General features: G+C 40.4%; 2 long non-coding RNA genes across 3 annotated transcripts in view; one reads left to right on the top strand and one right to left on the bottom strand.

Moving 5' to 3' along the window:
* Nucleotides 1–15,498, bottom strand: part of LOC123580814 — a 242,135-nt gene that overhangs the window by 197,437 nt on the left and 29,200 nt on the right. The window lies entirely within an intron of this gene.
* On the top strand, nucleotides 3,768–13,843 carry LOC123580815. The gene is made up of 3 exons (XR_006703474.1): nucleotides 3,768–3,937; nucleotides 7,579–7,734; nucleotides 13,729–13,843. It is a non-coding gene; the product is annotated as an uncharacterized LOC123580815 (long non-coding RNA).

Here is a 15,498-nt window from a genome sequence, read left to right as displayed (position 1 = left end):
CACCGTGTTATATTAGTTTCAGGTGTACAACATGAAGAGTCAACATTCATATACATTACCAAATACCCACCATGATAAGTATAGTTACCATCTGCCACCATACAAAGCTATTACAATATTATTGACTATATGAACTTGTTTGCAGAGTAAGAAAGGTCTGAAGGACAATGGGATAGAGTGCAGAGAAGAGCAAAAGAGGACCAAGGACAGGTCTGGGAAGGCCAGCTTTGTCTAGTTCATAACTGCATCTAATGTGGGTTCTGGCTGCCACTTAAGTAAATGGTGGTTTGGAACCCTGAAAAGGGACAGATGATGGCCCATTAGCAAAGATATAGCAGAAGAGCATCCCGCTAACCACCTGCGGCTGGCTGGGCAATCTGGTAAGAGATAACTGTGACATTTTCAGAGACTTTTAAGTCTCTGTGTGTAATGTAATGCCCACCTCAGCCTAACCTTCTGAACTAGCAGCAGATGCCCACTGGCTGCAGATCGGTGGCTCAGCCAGAGACTTCATCCCTCACACTCTGCAGATAGAGTGGTGAGGAGGGGAGGGGGCAAAGCAGGAAGAACCAAGTTGGATGCAAAGAGCCAGACACACTGCCTCTTGCCATAGTCCCTACAAAAACCCTTCTCAAGGAAGCATCTCTCCCTCCAAAAGATGAGCATACTTATCAAACCATCGATAAAGGGGAAAAAGAAGACAGAAAATAAGAAAGGAAAATCTCCCTTCCCGAAATGTGCGTTAAATTTGGGGACCCGGATTTAAAACCGTATCACTGGACTAAGTTCAAATCTAGCCAAACATGATGTTTCCATTCAAAAGTTTCAACCTGCTGGAGAAAGAAGTTCTTACTTCAGAAACTCAAATGCACTGATTAAAAGTGAGTGCCACAAACACACACTCCAATATCATCAAGAGAGAGTCAGAACCCGCACCAGAGTTAACAGGAAACTCGGTGGAGGAGAGTCAGAGTCACCACTGAAACAAAAGCCCTGGCTCTGAATGCCAGCTCAGCAGGCAGCACTCGCCTTTTCAATGGGACTCGTTCTTTGATGTGTGTTTTTTCACGGCAACTTTCATGTGGTGATGGAAGGAGCTAAGAGCAAGGTGGTAGCATTATGTGAAGACCAATGCTTTCAAATGCCCTTTGCCCTTCAACAGCACCAGGCAGACAAAGAAGAACCACATAGCCCGGAGAAGCCTACCTGTTTTTTAAAGAATATCTGTGCTAGCAGAATCTAAAAGGGTGAGAAGGAGCACGCTCTTCAATGGCAGAAAAAAATCTGGTGGGGTCACTTAGAGAGATGGATTTGGCTTAAAATAGGAGTTCACTTGCAGCTTCACTTGGATCATAACCCAAATTAAAATTATTTGTGTCCAATTAGCTTAAAATAAAATATCCCGGTGTGTGGCAAGCCTTTCACACGTTTATTTTCAGTAGCGGAAGAATGGAGCAGCAGTAGAAGCAACAGGACCCGGAGCCTTGGGAAACTACACAGGTGTGTCTTATTTTACATAATACATGCATTCCTGGGAAAGCTAGGTAGAAATGGAACAATATTTTTATACACAAGGTGCATGCTATTTTAAAAGCATGTCACTGAAGACTCTGGGTTTTGACAGATAAACAGAGCTTTTCATATTCTGGGTTTGTCTAGTGAGGTTGATTTACTCCAAAGATTTGAGCCCAGCAGCAAGCTCCTACAGGGGACCTTTAACAGTACTTCCGGGTCAGCTTACCCAAAAGGCCACATGAGGAAGGAGCCAGAAATGCACGTAACATCATTAGGTAGGAATAGCCAACTAGGAACTCTAAGCTGCTCCATAGACCCACGTACTACAGAACATTTTCCAGAACTGGGATGAGGGCCAACTGTTTTCAGAAATGGTGAGAGAGGGAGGGGTGCTGTGTCCATACAGCAGCTGGGATGCTATTCGGAGTCATATCTGCACATAGCCCAGGGTTCCACTGAAAGCCAAGTGTTCAGAGGGTGATGGTCAAATGTGGTTACCTTGGCTGGCATGAGGGAATCACAGAGCAAAGAGCTTCTCACACCTTCAGGGGGCCCCAAAGCTGGAAACCACCTGTTCACAGCTTGACTGAGTAGAAGATGACCAAGTAGGCAGAAGTGATGAGGAAAAAGAAGAGGGGAAGAACACGAAAGGGAGAGATAAAGAAGCAGGGCTCTTCACTATATAATGATAAAGCCTAAAGGAAAGCATGACAAAATTCATGATTTTTTAAAGGATTGATTGTATATGAAATCATTAACAAAGTTCATGTTCAGGATGTTACTATTAAGTGTCTGGTCACATACCCCATACTACATACACCCCATCCCCTGAAGCTTAATGAATAGAATTTCAGAACAAATTAAAGGAAATACTACTTTTTACAGAAAGCAGCAAACTGAGCCACCAAGAGGTGGCTAACTGAAAGTTGAAAAATATGTTTTCAATATTTCTCCATTTTTTGTAATTTCCATCAAGCCCTTCCGATATCAGGGTCTTAAAAGACTCTCAGCACACCTCCCTTCCTCTGGTGACAATAGCCTTGTTGTCTCTAAGGCCCTATGATGGCATCCATCACACTATATTACAGTTGTTTTTACAGTTCTCCCCATAGAGCACTAAATCTGGTTCCGGCCCACCCTCCAGGCCGACTGGATGTTCTGACTGGATGTTCCCCACTCTGTCATGCCCTCCAGTCTGGACACCATCTGCTTTTCATCTCCCTTCAGCCTCTAGTCAAAACCGAGGAGCCCACAGCCCAGCTTTCACCTGCCCAAGGACACCCACCCTGACTCCCTCCTTCGTAAATTGCCCTCTCCTATAATTCTTCAGCACCCAGAATTTATTCTCACCTAGCACCCAATAAGAGAAATTGCAACTACCTGTTGAACTGTCCGCCCACAGCCAGCCTGTGAGCCCTGTGAGGGCAGGGAGTGGGCCTTTGTCTATGTAGTCCTAGCACCTGTCACAGTGCCAGGCAGATGCTCACTCACCATTGCTCAAAACACACTGCCACAGAGGAGCTGGCAGGTGCACCTCGCCACCGTGCAATCCCTCTGTGGCCCTGTGGCAGGCACTGTCTGTCCCAAGCCAGCATGCTTTAAGGTCCAAAAGCATTATGTCCAGCAGTAGGACAGGCTTTTTCGTCTTCTTTGTACATGTTCCCCAGGCTGTACCCTGAAGAAGGTAGCCCTGTTATAGGAAACTAGCCACTGCCTACATAAATGAAATGTTGGCATAAATGAAATGTTCTATTGAGTAATGTTACACAAAACTGGAGAGAGAGTTTCTTGGGGTTTGCATAAGGATAACTGGGGAGAGCTTCATTTTATGTTGAGTACATATATGTGAAATACTTAGTGTGTTATTTGGCTTTTCTGAGAAGCAGATGCAAAAATGGGATTAAATGTGGGAGAAGTTTAGTAGAGGAGATGCCTACAGAGGCAGAAGGAGAGGGAGTTGGAGAAGGCAGGGAGAGCCTTCAGACCCGAGTGCAGGTCTGACCTTATGAAGGGGAACAAATGAAGCCTGGGTAGAAAGTTCCCACTGCAGGGCAGTTCCAAGTATGGCTCAGTCAGGCCAACGGGGAGTCTGTCTGTCTTGCTCCTTCTACCCTTCCTTTCTTCCCTCCCTCTCTCTGTCTCTTACTTGGAATCTGCATTTAGAATTTTAGATTGTTTATGACCTCAGGGAAAGGGCATTGCTATTACTAAGCCATTATGAAGTACAGAAACACCCTGTTTCACAAGTCATCACAAAGAGTATAAATGCCCCATTCTACCATAAGCCTCAATCTTGAATCTTAACAGGAACTCACAGAAGGTTGACTGAACGACTAACATGTATTGAGTGATTATAGGCACCTTGTTCTCTCCTAAGCCCTGTGAGAATTAACTCATTCAGTCCTCACAATAATCCTACCAGGTAAGTATTAAGTTCTCTCCATTTAAAGATGAATAAATTGAAGTGTAGGCTGTTTAGTTACTTATTCATCATCATGAAACTAGTAAGTGGCAGAAGAAAATTGAAAAGTAGCCCATGCTCGCTACAACTACATATAATAGTAACCTAGGAAACCTAGCCAGACATGCTGTGTGTTGCAGAGGGAGCTGTGCACCAAAATGTCCTCCTTCCTGTTCTCCTTCCACACTTCAGAGCTCTTACTGAGATATGGTTTTCTCAGCCACCCTGCCCCTCGCATGGCTTTATGGGTAGTATCTGCCAATGCTCTAGGCTGAGAAGTGATGTGTGCCACTCTGGACCACCACCTTTAAGGGGGTACGGGCTCCCCATGTGCCTTTTCTTCTTTTCTAGACTAGAACCCTTATGACTTTGTGGCCTTGGAAACTACATGTTGCCAAGAGCAGAGTTACCATTAGCTGAGGTCTTTGAATGATTTTGTGAAACAACATCCTGCTATTGACTACGAACCAACTTGGACTTTTGACCTTACTGTGTGCTTAAGTCATTATTATAATGACTTAATTAGGGAATCTGAGTGTGATGGCAGTTATCCTTCCCTGCCTAAGAAGATGGGGAGTTATCTCTCTGGAGGGGCATGACGTAATTGGCTTAAAGTCACAGAGATAGTGACAACAGAGGGAGGAATCAAATGCTGACCAGGCGGTCAGTGAGAAGAAGAGAGCCAAGAGGGAAGGAAGCCTCAGAAACCTTGGCAGAGGCCCCCTCACTCTGGCTGTGGTCTCTTGGGAGCTACTCCAGCAGGTGGGACCCAGAAGTCCTACTGTCAAAAGACTCGGAGTCAAGTGCTGATGCTTAGGATGGGTCCATCCAAACTGAAGCAGGACCTGGGTACCACTGAAGCATGTAAGGCTTGGGAAGTTGGCATAAAATAGGCAGGCACCACAAGCCACTGTTTGGCAGGACAGATTGTCAAGGCCCTTCTAAGTGGGAGAGTCCTCTACCCCAGAGAAGTGAGAGAAAAACAAGATCCAAAGAAAAGCCTGTATAGACTGGGCCTTTTCGGTTGGCATGAAGAAAAGGGCCACAGTTGATGATATGCAGCGATTCACCAGTGCACTTTAGGGTCCCCAAACTCACTTCAAACCCATACAGAGAAGCAATCAGGAAAAAAATGTAGATATTCTTTTTCCGTTCAATGACCATCATCTGGCTAAAGGGTACTAAAATGCGGAAGGCCCTCACATTACCTGAAGGTAGTCAATGCCTTGTGGATAACAAATCTTTAAAATACTGGGCACCTCTGAACATTAAGTCTCCCTCAGGCTTCTATGCCTTTTATCCCCATCTATCATCCATGGCCCCAAGGAAACTCCCTGAAGCATGCAGAATGATCTTTAAGCGCTTGGAAATGACAAGGCCTTTCTGCGCTAAGGGCTCAGGGGTCTAAACCTGTCCCTATCATGGCTCCTATTCCAACACAACAACTACAGGGTAGGGTAAGGAGGATATAATACGTTTTTTTTTTTTTTTTCAGGGGACAAAGGGTGCTAACTATCCAAAAGTACACTGCCTACTCAGGGTACATTGTGCATTCCAAAAACATATAAGTGCTCTCCTGCCTTCATGAAGAAGGTAAAAGCAAGAAAGTGGATTAAATGGACAAACAACAGCCTACTTCAGATTTGGATATTACATTGTCTTCAGTGAAGTGTTTCTAATGTTCTTGAAGCTTGCAAATAATGAAAAGGGTATCCCGCCCATTGAAATCCAAGTAAATATGCTGTAATTGGTTTAGAGTGCCTTTAATACTAGTGTTCTCATGTTTTAAAACTCTTTTTTTCCAAGTTTCAATAACATGTTCTTGAAAGATACACTCTCTAAGTAATTCTTTGTCCTCAGGAAGACACTCAAATCACTTTTCTAAACTGATGGTCTGGCATCCTTCCAGAACTGATTTAGAAGTTATGGCTCACACCCCATGTCTGAGTCTTCTAACCTTGGCACATTCCTAAGTCCCATGAATAGGGTTGGCAGTTGGGAAGGAGGGCTATAAAAAGAGAGAGAGCTGCATGCATCTAGCTCTGTTTAGCAAATTTTGCTTTCATGAAAATCCTAGACAGTCAAGAAGACATTGCCAAGATACCTACAAGATCTCAGAAACCTGTTGGACCATTCCATATGCCATATCACACTAAAAATAATTTAAATTTCTATAGGAGCTTTGTAGTTTGCAAACACTTTTATATTCATTTTCTCATTTGATCAATAAAATAATCATGGAAAATGGGCAGAGCAAATATTATTAACCTTATCTGATAGATAAAGATACTGAGGCCCAGGGGGACTTATGTTCAAGGTCACTCAGCTGTTATGGGCTCAGCTGAGAAAGAAATTCAGTCTACAGGCAGTGAGTTTGGTTCTCTTTCCACTACACCACTCCACCTCCTCAGAAGCCAGTCTGAATTCTGAGGTTTCAGAAGCAGTTTCCAATCTGCTTCTGATGACGGCCAGACTGCTCATAGCACTGTCATACCAGGCCAAAGAGGAGAGATCACAGTTACTGTGAGGAAGGCCACTTCCACGCAGAAGTCAGATAGGCATTGGTGGAGGTATCAAGACAGGAAAAAGCTCCTTTATTACAGCATCTTAAAACTTCAGCACAAGCGCTCATCATTTTCACGAATGTGTAATTTCTCTCAGAGCTCTTTGGAATTAGGGGTTTGCTTTGCCTACTGTGAGAAAGGCATCCACCAAGCTAAATTGGGCCCTCAGGCATGCACCCAGCTTTCACAGAAGCCAATACTGTTTAGATGGAGTCCTTCCATGCACATCTCCCAGGACAGTTTTAGACAGCCTATGAGTATACTTTATTTCCTTTAAAACAAGTAACCTAGAAAATGAAATAACACATATTAGATTAAGCTCTGTCCCATTTGGCTAATTCAGAAGTTAATGGAAGGTCTCTTTCGGTCATTGGTATTGGCAGAGACACATTTAGTGAAATTCTCGTGGGAACCTCACACAGGTACAGTAGCAGCTCTTACCCATAAATTAAGAATGGCACTTAAAGGCAGCTTTTTCCTCTGCAAGAGGGTGCCATTCAGGTTTCTCTTGACAAAGGCTCTGCTTGCCAAATTCCCCCCAAAATACAAAGAATCAGAGACATGGGGGTGGGGAAGGAAAGGAGAGAGAGAGAGAGAGAGGGAGACAGAGAGAGGGAGAAGGAAAAGGAGAGGGAAGTAGAGATGAGTGAAAGGAGAAGGGGAGGAGGAGAGGGAAATAGATCTTTGAAATGGGTATAATGCAGTGGAAAGAGAAGGAACCAGATCACTAACAAGTACAATGGAGGTGCCCACCTTGCATGAGGTTTATGACAACTAACAATTACTTTGACCTCTTTGAACTGCATGCAGTGCCTACCACATGGACTGTTTATATTGGAGATTTAATACAGAACACTGATTTATAATTGTTCTGTGAAGTCAACATTGACTTTAAAAATAGTAGAAGCAACAAAAAATAAAGCTTGACTGCTTCATGACTTTAACCCCAGTCCCTGTATTGAAGCAAATATATGCAGAATCAAATCATTTCCTGAAGACACATTCTAATTGTTTCTGTGATCTTCAATTTGGTCACAGCGTTGATGAGGCTACTCCACCTGCCTGCCACTTTTCCAAGACTGAGTCCTCTTCTGATAAAGAATAAAAAATGCAGTGACCTCCTCACCTCCTTCTGAAATGAACACTGAGCCTACCCACCACACCATGATGAGAAGACCATTCATATTACAAACTGTTGAATCACTTTGTTTCATTTTTTGTACCTATATTTACAAGTGGGAGAGGTCTATAAATTTTTTTATTGTATTATATTACTACCTTTCTCTATTTTGGTATCAGAGTAACAATAGTATCATAAAATTAGGTAGTTTTTAATATTTTTCTACATTTAGTATTAATTTAAAATTAATTGGGCTTTGAAGTTCCCAGGATTTGTTTTAGTACTAATACTTTAAATACACTAATCACTTGTAATACACTAACTGTTTAAAATTGTATTTAGCTGGTTAGTTATTTAGTTTCATTTTTGGCCACTGCTTTAATTCTTTCTTTTCAATTATTCTTAAACATTTTTGGTAATTTATATTTTTCCAAAATAGTTTCGTTTCATTGAGATTTTCAAACTCATTGGAACATAACTTTGCACAACTCTCTTACGATTTTTATTGCCCCTGAATCTATTTTAAAAATCCATGCTCCCATTTCTAATTTCCATTTGTGGCTCCCCCCTTTATTAAAACTGACAAGGTTTTGTCAATTAATAAAATTATTTACAAAATAAATTAATAAGTAATATATTATTACATTACAAATATATTATATGATAATATATTTTAATTTTTATGATAAGTATAAACATTGCATTGTTATATAAATAAAATAGTTTTTGCTAATACCTAGAGATGATTAATCACTTCTACTATTTTTAGTAGATTCTTTTATTATCTTCGTTACTTATTTCCTCATAGCTTTATATTTAATTTCCAGAGGTCTTCTTTAATTCATTCGTAATTATCCTATATTTCCACAAGGAAATGAAATATTTAATGCTATTACTTCACCTCTGAGTATAGCTTTGGCTGACTCTTACAAGTTTCAGTTTGTAGCAGTCCTCATATTTATTGCTTACTGAATCATACACAATTTTATTTTTCATGTCTTCTGAGCCATAAGTTAGGTCCAATTGTCTGAAATATGGAAGTAACCTTTTAAAACACTGTATGGTAGCCACATGAGAAAATAACTATAACTAATAGCATTTATTCCAACTAAGAGGAATATCTTTTTTACCATTATCTGTTACTTATTAGTACCTAGGATTTTAGTCAGGCATTTTCAGTTCTGTCTACATGTACATTGACTTATTAAGCTACTTTGATTTCCTGAGAGTTTGGGACTAAGTTCTAGAGTACAGAAATTAAGAAACCAAGGATTTAAAAAAGAATTTTCTATGTATAATGATTTTACTAAAACTACCAATGAAAACAACAACAAAAAATGGACCAACGCTTTTCACTTTTTCTTGCAATAGAGAAGGGTAAGGTTGTTGTAAATAGAGGAGTGTAGAGAAGAGGAACAGAAAAACATGAAAAGTGAAATAAAGATCTTTTTCATCTGTGGGTAATTATACCCAAGTGATACAACATAGCTTCAAAATGAATTCTTAAAAAATGTTATTTCCTATGTGTTTTTCTTTGTTATTTACCCTCTTTTCTTTTACTTTCTACCTTTCTTCCTTTTCCTTTCTCCACCCCTCTTTCCCTTCTTCAGTAGTACTCAGAAACCACTTTCAATGATGAGGACTGGGTTCTTTATTGGATTTGGGGTCTGATTTATGTAAAATAATCAGCTATGTACACCCACTTTGCACTCACAATCTGCACTATTCTAGTCATCAGTCTCCAACATTCTTTTTTTTTTAATTTTTTTAAATGTTTATTTATATTCAAATGAGAGACAGAGTGTGAGTGAGGGAAGGGCAGAGAAAGAAGGAGACATAGAATCCAAAGCAGGCTCCAGGCACCGAGCTGTCACCACAGGGCCTGACGTGGGGCTCGATCTCACGAACTGCAAGATCATGACCTGAGCCGAAGTCAGACGTTCAACTGACTGCGCCACCCAGGCACCCCCAGAGTCTCCAACATTCTATAGATGGAGTTGAATCTCCTCTTTTTTCAGCATAAGTTCTCTGCCTTAACTTCACAGTCATAATCCAATGGGGAAGTGGGTTATCTCCCTCCCATCCCACTTGGGAATGATTATAATAAAATATCAAAAATTAATAGAAAACATTGAAACTGCTTAAAAATCTTGGAAGGAATATGAAACCATAAATTAGCAAAAGTAAATGGCTCCACTGTAATACACCAGGAGTCAAATGCCTTTTAGGCACAAAGTAACTGTTGAGGAACAGAATGCCAGCATAAGCAAAGCAGAACACTGGGTAAAAAGCAAGAAGCTGATCATATAGCTGCTTTAAACCCATGACTCTACTATTGGCTGGCACCCAGCAGGGCAGCCTTGTGGGAAAATATGGCTCTTATTTTACAAATTGAGACTATGAGATTTAGAGAGATAAAATGACTTTTCCAAAAGAGCAGTGATTTGTGTCCAGGTCTTCAGATTACAAACAGTCCTACCACATCACAGCTGCATCTGCTGCCTTTTAAGAATCTGCTCCACCAGAAAAGATCTATTTCCCACCCCCTTGTGCAGATGCACTTCAGTCTAGACCTTTGCTCTAACTGCTGCAGACTCTGGAATGTTCTCTCTCCCCACTTTGTGCCAATGTGTCTAAATTCCATGTAAACTTCAGGGAGGAGGTCAAGCCTTTTCTTTGCCACATCCCTTTGCACATGATTTCAAACTCCTCTACACTTCCTCACTGTGGTACTGACTTGACAATAAACTACATTTGACTTATCACTGTAAACAGCTTGAAGGTAGGTGCTGCACAGTTCTTGTAGAGTGTGGATACAGTGCATCAGTGGCATGGTATACCACAAATCTCAGATTCTAGTTATTGAAGAGCAAGAGGGAAAGAGAAAAAAGGACATTGAAAATGAGAGAAACCAAGAAGCCAATGACTACAGTCTGTCAACTAAGCCCATATATACGACTGCCAAGGAAACTGTTCAGGGGCAAATATTCCAAGACATAATCTTCCCTTAAGAATGCACATCCATGGGGTGCCTGGTTTGCTCAGCGAGTAGAGCATGCAACTCCTGATTTCGGGATTGTGAGTTCAAGCCCCATGTTGGGTATAAAGATCGCTTAAAAATAAACCTTTAAAGGGGTGCTTGGGTGGCTCACTCATTTTGGCTCAGGTCATGATCTCACGGTTCCTGGGGTGGAGCCTCGTGTAGGGTTCTGTGCTGACAGCACAGAGCCTGCTTCAGAGTCTTTCTCTCCCTCTCTCTCTGTCCCTCCCTTGCTTGCATGCTTTCTCTCCCTCTCAAAACAAACATTAAAAAATAAAAATAAAGGGGCGCCTGGGTGGCACAGTCGGTTAAACGTCCGACTTCAGCCAGGTCACGATCTCGCGGTCCGTGAGTTCGAGCCCCGCGTCGGGCTCTGGGCTGATGGCTCAGAGCCTGGAGCCTGCTTCCGATTCTGTGTCTCCCTCTCTCTCTGCCCCTCCCCCGTTCATACTCTGTCTCTCTCTGTCCCAAAAATAAATAAACGTTGAAAAATAAATAAATAAAAACTTATAAAAATGAATGCACTTCCAATAAATTACTCTCTTTAAAACTCCAATAGTAGCAGTTGTATCTTTATCCTACAAAAATGCATTACCTAATATCAACAAACACTTCCCTAAGTGATTATTCCCAAGTATCCAGTAGCTTCCCAAGAATTAGTTGGATATTAAGGATTTAGCCTTAAAGTTTTTATTAGGATCTGAAACTTTCTTTCAGATCCTTTTTTTTGATTACACTCTGAATTTTCCAATTTCGTGTACATATTTAATCAACATTTTCAGTAATGTTTTAGGAACTGCATCATTTTCCAATTTTCTCCTGTGGGACAATGACAGTATCTCTTGTACGTAATACACAGTAGCTAACATGGGTTATTGAGGTTACTTCCTTACTTGCTAAATAAAAGAGAAAATTTTCCCCAAATTTTTAAAAATTGCAATTGCCACATAGGCATAACCAAGTATGTCCAAAATTTACACAACACTAAGAGGGCCTATCCTGTGTTTGCTCCGCCAGCCAGCCCCATCATTATTCTATTGTTATATGAAACACATTTGTTTTGAGGAATTTCTGACATTTTTTTAGTTTGTATTGTTCTTCTTCCATATCTGTGCTTAGTTAGTAGGCAGGAAATCTAATTCCCTGGGAAGCATATTATCTGAAGCTTACAATCTGTATATGCCACAATGTTTAATTTTTTTCTAAATTTCCCCTCATCCTCTTTGTCGATACCTATTTTTAAAAGTCATTATTGCCTTCCAGCTGTCCAAATTTTCTTCTCATTTTTCTCTTAAAAACTGACTTAAAGCAGAAGGTCAATATCTCAGCCATCATTAATTTCACACCCTCCTCTTCTCATTTATTCACTGGTCTTTTTTCTCTTGAGGATCACTTTTTTTCCTTGATACATTTATAAAAGACCTCCTTACTCCATCCAACGTCTCTTACTAGCAATATCTCATTTCCCACTTTTGCTCTCCTTATCCTTCTTTGCTAACTTTAAGTTATTCTGTCTATTTTCATATAGTTCTTGCCTTCGCCACTCCCAGGGCAATTGTCCTGTTATATACGAATCTTGAGCAGCCACTGGTGATGACAAACTGTATTTTAACTAGAATTCTGGAAGCAGGGTGCCTGCAGCCCTGTGCTCTGTTCAGTTCTCTCACTGCTACAGGCAGCAGAGGTCTGTTTTGCACTTAGACTATATTGTCTTAGGCTACTTCACACCTATCTACAATTATGAATGCTAATAATCTCATTGTATCATACATACTAGATTTCCTCCCAATGTGTTTTTCAACTAGGAATAGTACCTTGTAGTGCTGTTATCAATGATCACATTTCTAAAGAGGCAGTGGAGAGAATGGAAATGATTTACTCTATAAGGCTGAGGTCATTTGCATACTGCTAAGTGATTTGCATGCTGGCACATCCTGGAACTGTGTTTCACAGGCTTCCCCACATTTCTCCTTTCACAACAAGGTGTAGCTTATTTTCCTCACTAAAAACTGTCCCTTATTTTCCTCTCTCATGCCATTCTCTCCCACTAGAGAGTAATACACACTAACACAAGCATGACATTGCAAGGTACTCTCTATCTTCTGAGCTAATGTTCTCTTTGGCATAATTCATCATTGCCTCTGATGTTTCAGGGCTGGTGACAATGGTGACTCCCCTAATATCTGAATGAAGTCCTTCATAAATATTTTGCCGAGTGATTGATATCTCATCTAGTTATTTTTTTCTCACACCTCTTCCCCTCCATATATAACAGATGGGATTCCATCATCAGAAGCAGATGTTGTGGAAAGAGTATCAGGAGCCTAGTAGCCTTGTTGTAGCCCCCACTCTTCCATTAACTACCTCTGCGATCTCCACGAGTCACTTAACCTCTCTGGGCCTCCATTTCTATGTCTGTAAATTGAAGTTGAAAATGTCTTCTTCAGAGGTTTACCAAGGTGATCAGAAAAGACAGAGATACAAAAGAGCTTCCTAATAGAAACGAGTTGGATACTGGGATTCTTGATACCTCAGCTAAATCAGGTTAACTTTTCAAAATCAGATGAAATCTAGACTATTTTCTGTTTCACCCATCCCCCTTATTAGCTTTTCATAATAATAAACAAACACACTTCTAGGAAGGCCAGTTACATTTTGAGAAATTACTAATGGTGAACTCTCAGACATAGAACACAAGGATCATTTTAACCACTCCCACCTCCCTCCCCATCCATGTATCATTAGCAACCACATTTTCCACCTTTGTTTGTATAACTTAGGAGGGACCCTGCAGGGAGAGGCAAGGCTCCTCTCTGGTTTTTGACTGAGCCTCATTCATTGAAGTAAGGTGTCAGGGCTGCCTGTGGATCTGGAAAGCATTTTGGAAGTAAGAAGCAGACAAATGTAAATCTTTTAAACCCCTATGATAAGCAAACTCTCCTCAGTTCAACATATAAATATAAACATTAAATCAAATCAGATGCTTATACATTTTTTAAACCCATCATAAAACATTTTGTTTTGACAGCTTGGTAATGTAAAGTAAAAACACCGACAGTCAAAAGAATCAGCATCTTTGCCTGCCTACTACCTGAAAGTCTTTCCTGTATATAAATAGAATAAAGAAAGAAAAGAAAAAAAAGTATGTTTATGTAAAGGGAAACACTGATTTACTAGAACTGATTGCTTCATAGTCTAATTACTTTTCAACTGGCTGTTCCAAATTAAGATGTCATTGATGGCTTTTGGTGATATATTTCATTTTAAGCAAATTTATTCTATAATAGAGTACATCATAATGGAAAGCAGAGTTCCTACTCTTCCCTCCTCTTTGTAGCCTGATATCTTGACAAGTAAATTAAATTTAGCAGTTAAAATGCTTCCATTAGTAATTTTATTAAGTTAATTAAAGAAACTCTCTTTCTGAATTTTAACTACCTTCCTTTCAGAACAATGTTGATTTCTTTTTTCTTTTTTTTTTTTTAATTTCATGTATTTGGGGACTGTGATATATTCTAGGGCCAGTCAACAAGTCTATCAGTATTACATTTCTGTGGGCCAGATTCTAACAACAAAAAATCAAGTAAAAAGAAAAAAAAAATAGCTCAAAAGTCTCTGAGACTATTTCATATTGCAGAAGAACTAGGGTTTTAGTATCTTTTTAAAAAGGAAGAAGAGGAGGAGGGTAAAAAAAAAAGGAAAAGGAAAATACGCTTTGGTGGCTACCTATGTTCCTAGGGAAAAGCAGAACGACTTCTCCATGCATATAGGGTAAATCACAAATGCTTCAGGTATAGTTTAGTTTATAGATGGAAAGAGAAGAACTACATCTCTTTTATTCCTATTCAGAAAGTGTACAAGCAGCACAGGTATACAAGTGTACACGTTGGTAAAGCACATGTTAAATGAAATTTTGGGCCCTCTCAAGGATAGGGCGTTTTATTTTTTTAAGATATTTATTTTTTTTTTAATGTTTATTTTTGAGAGACGGCAAGTGGGGGAGGGGCAGAGAGCCAGGGACAGAAGATCCAAAGCAGGCTCCGCGCTAACAACAGCGAGCCCAATGTGGGGCTTGAACTCAGAACTGCCAGCTCATGACCTGAGCTGAAGTCGGATGCTCAACCGACTGAGTCACCCAGGTGCCTCCAAGGATGGGGCACTTTAAAAGAAGTCAAATATTTCTAAGAGATTCAAGGCAAAAGAGCTGTCTCGTTGACATTACCTGTTTCTTGTGGTTGGTGCGCCTCACTGAGGAATTACAGAAATGATTTTTAGAACTAGAAAGGAGCATAGGGAAAATTTTTTTATCTGATCCTTCCATGTTGAAGATGAGGAAACTGAGGACACCACCCTGAGAGCAGTAACGACTATAACTGGCTGATAGTTATTGAACTCCTCACTGTGAAGCTTCACATACATTATGCCATTAAAAAGCCCAATGAGGGAGATTCTTTTAATGCCCAGCATTATAGATATGGGAAACAATGCCTAATGAATATCAAGTAACTTGTGCAAAACCTGTATGACTCCAAAGTCCTGTCCTGTTCACAACTAGTGCACAGCATTACCTCGGATGACTGACTTGGGTTCAGTCACCTAGTTACTGAACTAGTTCCACCAGTGCTAAAGCTGACACCTTCTTCTAACATTTGCTCTTTACAAACTTGGCCACATGAAGAAAACTGGAAACCTGGTACTTACGCTGAGGCTTGGGCACTGAGAAGACACTAGTATTTATTTTAAAAGAAATCTCATTGCCAAGGTGCCCAGTTGAATATTTGCTTTCTGAGTGAAATAA

Source organism: Leopardus geoffroyi, chromosome A3 (genome assembly GCF_018350155.1).
Source record: "Leopardus geoffroyi isolate Oge1 chromosome A3, O.geoffroyi_Oge1_pat1.0, whole genome shotgun sequence".
NCBI classification, from domain to species: Eukaryota; Metazoa; Chordata; class Mammalia; order Carnivora; family Felidae; genus Leopardus; species Leopardus geoffroyi.
The sequence above is the reverse complement of the archived record's forward strand: the minus strand, read 5'-3'. Positions and strand labels throughout refer to the sequence as shown.